The sequence below is a fragment of the Scyliorhinus canicula genome, chromosome 13 (genome assembly GCF_902713615.1).
Source record: "Scyliorhinus canicula chromosome 13, sScyCan1.1, whole genome shotgun sequence".
NCBI lineage: Eukaryota > Metazoa > Chordata > Chondrichthyes > Carcharhiniformes > Scyliorhinidae > Scyliorhinus > Scyliorhinus canicula.
In genome coordinates, this window is record NC_052158.1 from 145,003,260 (window position 1) to 145,016,128 (window position 12,869).

Sequence of the window (12,869 nt, forward strand, 5' to 3'; positions counted from 1 at the left end):
GGCCGGATCTCGAATAACGACGAGTCCGAATACAGGAGGGAGATAGAGAACCTAGTGGAGTGGTGTAACAACAACAATCTCTCCCTCAATGCCAGCAAAACTAAAGAGCTGGTCATCGACTTCAGGAAGCAAAGTACTGTACACACCCCTGTCAGCATCAACGGGGCCGAGGTGGAGATGGTTAGCAGTTTAAAATTCCTAGGGGTGCACATCACCAAAAATCTGTCCTGGTCCACTCACGTCGACGCTATCACCAAGAAAGCACCACAGCGCCTATACTTCCTCAAGAAACTAAGGAAATTCGGCATGTCCACATTAACCCTTACCAACTTTTACAGATGCACCATAGAAAGCATCCTATCGGGCTGCATCACAGCCTGGTATGGCAACTGCTCGGCCCAGGACCGCAAGGAACTTCAGAGTCGTGAATACCGCCCAGTCCATCACACGAACCTGCCTCCCATCCATTGATTCCATCTACACCTCCCGCTGCCGGGGGAAAGCGGGCAGCATAATCAAGGATCCCTCCCACCCGGTTTACTCACTTTTCCAATCGGGCAGGAGATACAGAAGTTTGAGAACACGCACGAACAGACTCAAAAACAGCGTCTTCCCCACCGTCACCTGACTCCTAAATGACCCTCTTATTGACTGACCTCATTAACACTGATGCCAATGCTTATGTAGTTACATTGTATATCTTGTGTTGCCCTATTATGTATTCTCATGTATTTTCTTGTATTTTCTTGAATTTTGTTTAATTCCCTTTTCTTCCATGTACTGAATGATCTGTTGAGTTGCTTGCAGAAAAATACTTTTCACTGTACCTCGGTACACGTGCCAATAAACAAATCCAATCCAATCTCCACATCATGACCTATGGAGGTGGCAGGTCCAGCGGGATCTGTCCCAGGGTGATTGGCAGATGGAGGGGCGGGGCCAGTTCCCGAGTGATTGGCAGCTGGAGCGGCGGGGCCAGTTCCCAGGTGATTGGCAGCTGGAAGGGCGGGGCCAGTTCCAGGGTGATTGGCAGCTGGAAGGGCGGGGCCAGATCCCGGGTTATTGGCAGCTGGAAGGGCGGGGCCAGTTCCCGGGTGATTGGCAGCTGGAGGGGCGGGACCAGTTCCCGGGTGATTGGCAGCTGGAGCGGCGGGGCCAGATCCCGGGTTATTGGCAGCTGGGAGGGCGGGGCCAGTTCCCGGGTGATTGGCAGCTGGAGGGGCGGGGCCAGTTCCCGGATGATTGGCAGCTGGAGGGGCGGGGTTGGTGCGGTTTCTCTGGTGACGCTGGCTCCTGCTCCGACTCTGACTCCGGGGAGTTTGTGTCTCCTCTGCATTCATGTGGATGGGCTGCTCCGCCTGTTTAACATCTATTGTTCGACCCGAGACAGGCAGCTTCTAGTGCCAGGTAAGAGGGAGTGGAGGCTGGGGATTGAGGAGAGGCCGGGGATGAGGTTCAGGCTCCATCCCATCTCCAGCAGGCCGCAGCCAAATCCCCGCTTTGGGCGGACTGTTCACAAGAGGAGGGGGGAGTCCAGCCCTGGGCTGTAAACGGAGTGTTTATTGTCGGGGCGGCAGCAGCAGTCTCCGGCCTGTGGCCCTTCCTGCTGAGTTACGCAGTCAGTCATTCCTCTAAACTTTGTTTTAAGCTGTGTACCGTGACTGGGCTGCATTAAAACGCTGAAAACCACGTCCGCCCACACGTTTGACACACCCCATTCCCCCCACCCCCTACATCCCATTCCCCCCACTCCCTACCCCCCATTCCCCCCACTCCCTACCCCCCATTCCCCCCCACACCCCATTCCCCCCACTCCCTACCCCCCATTCCCCCCCACACCCCAATCCCCCCACCCCTACACCCCATTCCCCACACCCCTACACCCCATTCCCCCCACCCCTACACCCCCTTCCCCCCACCCCTACACCCCATTCCCCCCACTCCCTACCCCCCATTCCCCCCCACACCCCATTCCCCCCACTCCCTACCCCCCATTCCCCCCCACACCCCAATCCCCCCACCCCTACACCCCATTCCCCACACCCCTACACCCCATTCCCCCCACCCCTACACCCCATTCCCCCCACCCCTACACCCCATTCCCCCCACCCCTACACCCCATTCCCCCCCACCCCTACACCCCATTTCCCCCACCCCTACACCCCATTCCCCACCCCTACACCCCATTCCCCACCGCTACACCCCATTCTGCACACCCCATTCCCCCCACCCCTACACCCCATTCCCCACCCCTACACCCCATTCTGCACACCCCATTCCCCCACCCCTACACCCCATTCTGCACACCCCATTCCCCCACCCCCCTACACCCCATTCCCCCACCCCTACACCCCATTCTGCACACCCCATTCCCCCACCCCCCTACACCCCATTCCCCCACCCCCCTACACCCCATTCCCCCACCCCTACACCCCATTCTGCACACCCCATTCCCCCACCCCCCTACACCCCATTCCCCACCCCTACACCCCATTCCCCCACCCCCCTACACCCCATTCCCCCATCCCCTACACCCCATTCCCCCCACCCCCCTACACCCCATTCCCCCCACCCCCTGCACCCCATTCCCCCCACCCCCTGCACCCCATTCCCCCCACCCCCTGCACCCCATTCCCCCCACCCCCTGCACCCCATTCCCCCCACCCCCTGCACCCCCTGCACCCCATTCCCCCCATTCCCCCCACCCCCTGCACCCCATTCCCCCCACCCCCTGCACCCCATTCCCCCCACCCCCTGCACCCCATTCCCCCCACCCCCTGCACCCCATTCCCCCCACCCCCTGCACCCCATTCCCCCCACCCCCTGCACCCCATTCCCCCCACCCCCTGCACCCCATTCCCCCCACCCCCTGCACCCCATTCCCCCCACCCCCTGCACCCCATTCCCCCCACCCCCTGCACCCCATTCCCCCCACCCCCTGCACCCCATTCCCCCCACCCCCTGCACCCCATTCCCCCCACCCCCTGCACCCCATTCCCCCCACCCCCTGCACCCCATTCCCCCCACCCCCTGCACCCCATTCCCCCCACCCCCTGCACCCCGTTGCCCCCACCCCCTGCACCCCGTTGCCCCCCACCCCCTGCACCCCGTTGCCCCCACCCCCTGCACCCCGTTGCCCCCCACCCCCTGCACCCCGTTGCCCCCCACCCCCTGCACCCCGTTGCCCCCCACCCCCTGCACCCCGTGGCCCCCCACCCCCTGCACCCCGTTGCCCCCCACCCCCTGCACCCCGTTGCCCCCCACCCCCTGCACCCCGTTGCCCCCACCCCCTGCACCCCGTTGCCCCCACCCCCTGCACCCCGTTGCCCCCACCCCCTGCACCCCGTTGCCCCCACCCCCTGCACCCCGTTGCCCCCACCCCCTGCACCCCGTTGCCCCCACCCCCTGCACCCCTTTCCCCCACCCCCTGCACCCTGTTCCCCCACCCCCTGCATCCCGTTCCCCCCACCCCCTGCACCCCGTTCCCCCCACCCCCTGCACCCCGTTCCCCCCACCCCCTGCACCCCGTTTCCCCCCCACCCCCTGCACCCCCGTTTCCCCCCCACCCCCTGCACCCCCGTTTCCCCCCCACCCCCTGCACCCCCTTTCCCCCCCACCCCCTGCACCCCGTTTCCCCCACCCCCTGCACCCCGTTTCCCCCCACCCCCTGCACCCCGTTTCCCCCCACCCCCTGCACCCCGTTTCCCCCCACCCCCTGCACCCCGTTTCCCCCCACCCCCTGCACCCCGTTCCCCCCACCCCCTGCACCCCGTTCCCCCCACCCCCTGCACCCCGTTCCCCCCCACCCCCTGCACCCCGTTTCCCCCCCACCCCCTGCACCCCGTTTCCCCCCCCACCCCCTGCACCCCGTTTCCCCCCCCCACCCCCTGCACCCCGTTTCCCCCCCCACCCCCTGCAACCCGTTCCCCCCCACCCCCTGCACCCCTTTCCCCCCCACCCCCTGCACCCCGTTCCCGTCCCCACACCCCGTCCCCGTTGCCGTCCCCACACCCCGTCCCCCACACCCCATCCCCCCCCACCCCGTCCCCCCCACCCCACCCCCATTCATCACCCAAACCCCACCCCCTCTCCAACAGACAGCCCTTTGTGGGTTTTTTTGTAACAATTGTCCTGTGTACAGAAACATTACCCTGTCCCTTTACTTGGCTGCTTGGCTGTTTATAAAATATCAGTGGCCACAATGCGCGCTTGTTTGTATGCATGGTAAATATTTACTTCTCAGCTGTTTGTTCCTTTTTGATTTGCTGTCGTTTGAAAACATACCGAGCGTGATAAAGATTGAATAATATGTGGGGAAATCCGACGCCCAAAAACATTTGTGGTTTGAGTTATTTAAAAAGAACCGTCATCTATTGTGCTGACTGCAATAATGAAAATTACAGTCAAATCGCATGCTCTCTGGTTATTATGTGAAGGTATTTTATTTTACAGGTCAGCTGAATGACATTTCCTCCCAGCCAATGTGTTTTTTCACCCTGTTGTGATCCAAGGGATCCAGCAAGATGTGATCCAGTAAATAACATCCAAACCTTTTCAAAGTGCTGTGTCCAAATGACTAAGTGGTTGAATGATATTGAAACCTCAAATTGTCAGCTAAAGATCTGAAAAATTTCTATTTCTCGTAGTCATAGGTGTCTTGTCCTGTGGTCACATTAGTGCCTGCTGTTCATTTCCTTACCTGTCTCCTCACCTGTCAAACATGCTTAATTTAAGCAGATGCAGCATGCTGTATTTCCATCTTCCTACTTGTTATCCAGGTTGGACACCTGAGCTGTAGCCTCCTGGATCTGACCACCTTCCGATTGTCCACCTACATTGGGTTCTGTCCAAACAAATGATTCAAGTGTGCTAATGTTGTAAACATGAAGCAAAACAAAAGTAGGAATGTGAAAAACAGAATGACCCCCCCCCCCCCCCCCCCCCCCCCCAGCCCCCGATGGTCCTGAACATGCAACAATTAGGAAATAAATAAAATGATAGGGTGGCGCAGTGGTTAGCACTGCTGCCTCGTGGCGCTGAGGACCTGGATTCGATCCTGGCCCCAGATCACTGTCCATGTGGAGTTTGCACATTCTCCCCGTGTCTGCGTGGGTCTCACCCCCACAACCCAAAGATGTGCAGGGCAAGTGGACTGGACACGCTAAATTGCCCCTTAATTGGGCAAAAAAAAAGAATTGGTGACTCAAAATTTTAAATAAATAAATAGAATATATAAAAATGTGGGTTCAACCTGAAAGCTGTAACTCTAATCAATCAATGTGTGGCCTGGCGGGGAATGGTGTCATAGTTTGATTAGTTGGAGTGAGTGTTTAAAGATGCTTTGTTAAACTACGATTATCTTTGTAAATAAACACTACTAACTAAACATAATGTTCCAGATCCTTAAAATATTTATGTGGATGTGCTTTGCTTTTAAATGAAGTTGTCAGTGTGCCTGAGAATCGTTCAAGAAAGGGATAGAGCGGTTTCCTGTTTGTTATATGGGTGTTTCATTTGCTTCCAGTGTGAGGTGTATAACTGCTTTGCTGCTTCATTGATTGAAATTATAGAATCACAAAGCAGAGAAGAAAGATCATTTAGCCTGTCATGTTTGTGATTACACTCCACTGTTCCTTTCTTATAGCTCAAAGTCATAAAGATGTTTCCTTTTTTAATTTTTTAAATTTTACAAATTTAGAATACCCAATTCATTTTTTCCAATTAAGGGGCAATTTAGCATGTTCAATCCACCTACCCTGCACATCTTTGGGATGTGGGGGCGAAACCCACGCAGACACGGGGAGAATGTGCAAACTCCACACGGACAGTGACCCAGAGCCGGGATCGAAACTGGGACCTTGGCGCCGTGAGACTGCAGTGCTACCCACTGCGCCACCGTGCTGCCCTCTTCATTCATTTATTAATAGGTCATTGGTTATAAAAGAGCTGTGATTAGCCATTCTCTGGCGCACTTTTTTTCTTGGTAGTTGTGCTGTTGGGTGAGGCTGTATAAATTTGAACTTTGCAGCAAGAGGTCAGTCTTAACGCAAGAGTATTTTGTTACTATTATTTAGTTTGAGAAGGCGTGATTGGGGTGCAGACAATGACCGTTTATTTTAAAAATAGGTAATTGATATTTTATGGAAGCGCTATTCTGATAGTTCCCTGAGCCACATGATTTGGTTGGGCAATAGGAGTGGTGTAAAGTGAATAGAAACAGATTGGTGCTAGTGGTGGTTCGGACCAACGGCCTATCAACTGCTGCTTATGGAAGAGAGTTCCAAATATCTATCCTCTGCGTTTCTCAACTTCACTTTTGAAATTTTTAGGTTGTTTCCCCTAGTCTTCAATTCTGCAATCAGTGGGAATAGTAACTCTCGGTCTACTCAATCAGTTCAATAGTGAATCCAAAGTTAGTATTTGTATCAAGCGCCAGAAACCTAGGTATCTGGAACAGAACAGTCAGTGTTGGGAAGGATATTGGCCACGCCGAGTAGCATCACTGAAGATTAAGGGAGTTCGGTCTGGATGGTACTTTTTAATTTACCAAAACTCAAAAGGCAATCCAGACGGTGCATGAGATCAGGATCATTTAAAAATAAAATGGGTGAGGGGTGGTAGAGTGGGGTGGCATTCCATTGTTACTATCTCAATAGCTACAAATATTGGAAAAATGACTTCTGAAGATAGGTTCTGAGAACATTATGACACGAAGGAGCAGGCAGGTCGAGTCTGAAAATTGTAGGTGTGTTGGGGATTCTGTTGGAGTTTGGATGACAATTTTTGCAACAATGATTGCGAGTTCTGAACGGATGTTGATTCCTTTATCCCAGGATGAAGAACATCAGCCAGTGCGTCTGATAGCAACCAAAGATAGCGGTTCATTTGGGGGCACTGCGGTAGCATTGTGGTTTGCACAGTTGCTTCACAACTCCAGGGTCCCAGGTTCGATTCCTGGCTTGGGTTACTGTTTGTGCGGAGTCACACGTACTCCCCGTGCATGCGTGGGTTTCCTCCGGGTGCTCCGGTTTCCTCCGGGTGCTCCAGTTTCCTCCCATAGTCCGAAGATCTGCAGGTTAGGTGGATTGGCCATGCTAAATTGTCCTTGAGTGTCCAAACAAGGTTAGGTGGGGTTACTGGGTTACGGGGATAGAGTGGAGGTGTGGACTTAAGTAGGCTCTTTCCAAAGGCTGGTGCAGACTCGATGGGCTGAATGGCCTCCTGCACTGTAAATTATATGATTCTATGAAACGCATGACATACAAAGTAGTATGTTTGAAATCTTGCAAGGCAGTGTAAGAGATTGAGCATTAGGTTGAAAAAACAGTTGATGATTTCACTGCTTGGTCTGACCAAAAGTAGCTAATGTTGAGAAACAGTTTGAAAAATCAGGTGAGGTATGTGGAGTGTAAAATAAACATATTCTTCAAGGGAAGCAATGTTGCTTCGCAGTGTGGAGTGGATAAATAAATTCAACTGATCCTTAAAAGGACTGGATTGGATTTGGGTTTGTTTGTCATGTGTACCGAGATACAGAGTAAAGTATTTTTCTCCGAGCAGCTCAAATAGATTGTTAAGTACATGAAAATACATAATGGGGCAACATAAGGTACACAATGTAAATACATAGCGGCCTTGGGTGAAGCATACAGTGGTTTAGCATTAATCAGGTCAGTCCATAAGAGGGTCGTTTAGGAGTCTGGTAACAATGGGGAAGAAGCTGTTTTTGAATCTGTTCGTGCATGTTCTCAAACTTTGTATCTCCTGCCCGATGGAAGAAGTTGGATGAGTAAGTCAGGTGGGAGGGGCCTTTGATTATGCTTTCCCCAGGTGGCAGGAGGTGTAGATGGACTCGATGGATGGGAGGCAGGATTGTGTGACGGACTGGGCTGTGTTCGTGACTATCTGAAGTTTCTTGCGGTCTTGGGCCGAGCAGTAGTTGCCAAACCGGGCTATGATGCAGCTTGATGGGATGCTTTCTATGTTGCATCTGTAAAAGATGGTAAGAGTTAATGTGGACATGCTGAATTTTCTTAGTTTCCTGAGTAAGTATAGGGATAAAATTAGGGCTAATTATGCAAACGTTATTCATGAGAAACATCTATGGAATGGTGGGAAACTGAAAAGGAAGATTAGAAGGTTAAATGGGGATATGAAAAAGGTGGCACGGTGATGCAGTGGTTAGCACTCTGCCTCACGGTGCCGAGGACCCAGGTTCGATCCTGGCCCCGGGTCACTCTCCGTGTGGAGTTTGAACATTCTCCCCATGTATGTGGTTCTCACCCCCACAACCCAAAGATGTGCAGGGTAGGTGAATTGGCCACGCTAAATTACCCATTAATTGGGGGGGGGGGGATATATATAATATATATATATATTATATATATAAATTTAATTGTGCAGAATAAAGATATGGTGAACTGGCGTCAGATGAAACAAATATTTAGCATCTGTTCCAGTTAAAAGTGGAAGTGAGAGCATTTAGTGCACTCGAGGGCAAGGGTCAATGAATTGAGCTAACTGTATAGGAATTGTTTCTGAAAAAATAGGTCACTGGGCACTGATGCCATGCATACTTGCCTGTTGAAAGAAATTATAGAGGAGAGAGATGAGGTTCAGCCAAAAGTTTAAAACCCTCCATAAATATGCAACTTGTTATGAGACTGGAGTTGTGTTCATGAACAGAGGGTAGGATAACCTTGAAATATTTGCTGTTGGGTAACTGATCAGTTGGCTGTGAGCAAACTCTTGGAACCGGTGATTTCAGATCAAATCAGTACGCGTTTAGAAATGCAAGGATTAATAAAGGACTATTTGGTGCTGGCTCAACTAGAAATGTTTTTGAATTTGTAGAGAACACAATCTTTAGATTTGCTTGACAGGACAAAGGTGGGAAATTTGGCAAGGCCGTTAAGGAAACTGTAAAACACTACAGGAAGACTTGTCATCTTCCATTCAAAAACAGTTCCCTAGCCTAGCATTCCCTAGCTTTCCCTTCCCTATTGATGTCTTCCATCTCCTATTAGTTCTATTATGGCATGTGTATGCATTAATTGGCTGACCCAACCCAGGATTTCTAACTGCTGTGCAACAGACGGTACATATTAGGGAAAATGTTTCAAGGCGAGAAGTAATGCTAAATATTTGTTTAATCTGGTGCCAGTTCACCTTATCTTTATTCTGCACAATTAAATTCCCTCCTTCATCCCGTGTTGGTTCTATCCCAACATTTTCTTATTTTTTATGACCAAGGCCTTCACTGAGTGCCTCTCATTCAACAGTGCTTAGGAACTTGGAAGTGGGGAATCGCGTGTCTGAATCCTCTCCCTACCATTTGCATGACTTATGCAGCATTACCATGCCAGTCCATTGTGCCACTGAACCATCAGGATTATTTTTATCTAAATGTCTTCGATATTTATATTTATGCAGTGTTAGAAAATAAAATCCATGTCGTGAATCTCCAAATTTCACAATCTTTAGTTAAAAGAAGCCTCCCCTAATAAATATTTTAAAGTTTATAACTTTCTATTGAAGTGTGTTCAAGACCTCTAGTAGAAATTGAGGTTCAAGTGCAACCAATGAGCCAGGCAAGCACTTGTTGTATCTGGCAACAGGCAGAGTGAAAATACCTCCAGGGTGATCTAATGTATCCATAATTAAAACTGGCATTGAGTAATTCTCACTTTGCAGAAAAAGCTTTATTCATGAAAATTCAAAATTTGGTTCTTTCTCTGTATCCATCCATTTGGCATACAGAACGTGGTCATGCTTTAACTGTCTGAATCCAGTTTTCTGAAAGTCCACCTCAAATTATTACTGTCCCATCACCTCCCCTCCATATTCTTTCCTCCTTCAACTTTACAACAGTTTTCCCCCCTCACCTCTGAAGTGCTTGCAATGTTTTTTTTGTGCTAAAGGTACTATGTTAATGCGAATAGATACATTTTCGATCCAGACAGTTTTTATTTAATTAGTCTCTCAATAAAAAGCACTTCAAAACAAAATGTCATTGTTGCCTTTCCTATGTTGTGGGAGATTCCTCTGGCTTCTGTCCACCTTTGTTCAATATTTCTTCAGTAAGCATATGTTTAAAGCAAAGGCAAAGTGCTGGAAAAATTCAGCAGCTTCCAAGTCCAATATGACTCTTCAAAACTAGTTCCAAAGAAGAGTTATATTGGATTCAGTGTTAACTCTGTTTCTATCTCCACAGATGGTGGAAACCTGCTGAGTTCTTCCAGCACATTCTAATTTCATTTCAGATCTGCAGTATTTTGCTTTTATTTGATGTTTAAATTACTTGGCATTGTATAATCTTCATAAATTTTTTAACTGGCTTGTATGAATGGAACCATAATTTCTCTGCACATTTCCAAAGAAAACCTGTATCTATTGATCAGTAAACTATAGCCGTTCAAAATTGGATTGTTGCGGTGTTTATTTTCTTGATGCAACCATTAGCTGGATACAAGCTGATTTTAAACACTTGTGGCATGTTCAAACCAGGTCTCCAGTTATTAAAGTGGGAACTTTATCCCTCCACAGTCAGCATTGGGCTACTGAGAGTCACCATACCAGTCATTGTTGTTGTGGAATTCCTAGTTTCGAAGCTCATTTTATTTTTCAGAGTCGGACGTGAACTGAAAGGGAAACTCCACCTTCAGGTTGCTAGGGAAACTGAGGCTAGTTTACAGCCACTTTAAAAGATACAGAACCATCTGAGCTCATCCCTGTGACGCAGTGCAGGGAACCTGAAACATGCACAGGCTGGTTCTGGGAGTGGAGATGGAGAATAGCTTCAGCTATTCTTAGAGGAGCTGTTTGGCCAAATCTGGCCATACAATGGACAGGGTGGATCCTTGCCAGCAAGACATCCATGAACAGAGCTGAGGCAGTTCGGCAGAACTGCATGACTTTAATGAAGACTGTTGCGGGAGCTTGGGTTGTTTGGGCACTGCTGTCAAATGAGAATTGGTGGATAAATCTTCAAACCTAAGGGGCTGGAGTTCTACCTGAGGAAGTTGAGGTTTTTGGCTGAAATTGATGCCGTTTAAGCTGAGGAGGGTTGACGAGTAAATCCATGAAATCTACCTGCTATTTAATGTGTAACTTGGTTTATATTGACAGCAATTTGCCTGTTAATTTGTGATTCATTTGTGTTGATTTTGGTTTGATTGTTAAAGGAAAAGCTATAACAAATTAAATCTCGTCTGTTAGTGTTCGTGTTGGGTTTGTTTGCTAAATTTGGTTCTTTTAGATTGCTGATCCAATTTGAAGTCTCAACTGCTCCCCAAAGACAGGATTAAATTACCGTCTATAATCATGGAAAAGTTGAATTCTTGAGACCACTTTTTTCGACCAAATGCCTAACTTCTAACTTGTACACGAGTAATGTTCTCGGGGTTGACTTGTGTGCTTGATTTGTTGAAAAGTGAAATTAAGAAAAGACTTGTAGTGGAACACGACACTAAAGAATTCGTAATCTGTTCACGAATATTCCAAATAAATAAAAACAGAAATGTAAAACTGTTTTGAGCATTGAGTTACCAGGACTCATTTTCATTAGTATTCATACATTTACATTGATATACAGTCATGAACATCGCCTGGATTATAGTCTAATTCTGTAAATTTTTAGCTTTAATCTCTGAGAATTTAGGGTTGACCATGAGATATGTAAAAGATTTCAGTTTTAGCCCAAAAATCGTGGTCAGTATTTTATGTTTTCTGATCCTGTGGCAATTTAATCAACCTGATTTATTCTATAATGTCTATCCCTATTTATCGAGAGTCATTGATGGTCGTTTCTTTGTGATAGGCATCTGTATTGCATCTCTGTGCAGCTGTCTGCTTTAGTTATCAGATATTTCACATTATTTCTGTGATTTACTGTTATGCTTGTCTGACCACATGGTGCTCCTTTAGAACATATAGAACATAGAACATACAGTGCACAAGAACAAGAACAAAGAAGGAGGCTATTCAGCCCATCGAGTCTGCACCGACCCACTTAAGCCCTCACTTCCACCCTATCCCTGTAACACAATAACCCCTCCTAACCTTTTTGGTAACTAAGGGCAATTTATCGTGGCCAATCCACCTAACCTGCACATCTTTGGACTGTGGGAGGAAATTGCAGCACCCGGAGGAAACCCATGCAGACACGGGGAGAACGTGCAGACTCCGCACACACAGTGACCCAGCAGGGAATTGAATCTGGGTCCCTGGCGCTCTGAAGCCACAGTGCTATCCACTTGTGCTACTGTGCTGCCCTAGATATCTCTTCCCCGATACCCTCGCCATGTAGCCACATTGATATTCAAGAAAAACTTAATTCTGACTCCCCATGCCACCTGCATAGCCGCCCTGTTCTTTGTAATAAATGTGGTATTTCTTATGCTCCAAGCCAGGTAAAGAGGAAATGATGTAGTGAAATAAATACAATGTTCTGATTTACATGGAGAGGAAATAGCGACTTCAAGTAAGACTAATACTTGGAAGGATGACGGAGCTCACACTCCCTGGCCAATTTACACAGATCTGACTTTGCACATCATTACACTTTGTTTCACTTCTTAATTTTAAACAGTTTTAGTTTGAAATGGTTTCTGCTAAAAATGAAGACATTCTGGGATTGTTAGCCTGTTGGACATTCCGATAGATTTTCTGACCACAAATTTGAATACAGATAATCCAGCTTGTCCTTCTGCAGCATCTGACTCTCCGCCATGCCCCATCACAGAACTCTGAATTATTTTGCCTCCAGTGCCTTGCCCAAATCATGATCAGTGTTGTTTTGAAGAAATGCTTCTTGACAACATTACTGAGTTTGCTCATTACCATTTTGTTTCTGTCGCTCTGACCTGCTT

General features: G+C 48.7%; 1 protein-coding gene across 1 annotated transcript in view; it reads left to right on the forward strand.

Moving 5' to 3' along the window:
• Nucleotides 1-1,253: 1,253 nt before the first annotated feature.
• The window catches only part of LOC119975519 (E3 ubiquitin-protein ligase RNF13-like), a 289,560-nt gene continuing 277,944 nt past the window's right edge, over nt 1,254-12,869 (forward strand). Inside the window, exon 1 of the mRNA XM_038815305.1 lies at nt 1,254-1,407. The gene's annotated coding sequence lies outside the window, so the exon portion shown is untranslated. The remainder of the gene's footprint in view (nt 1,408-12,869) is intronic.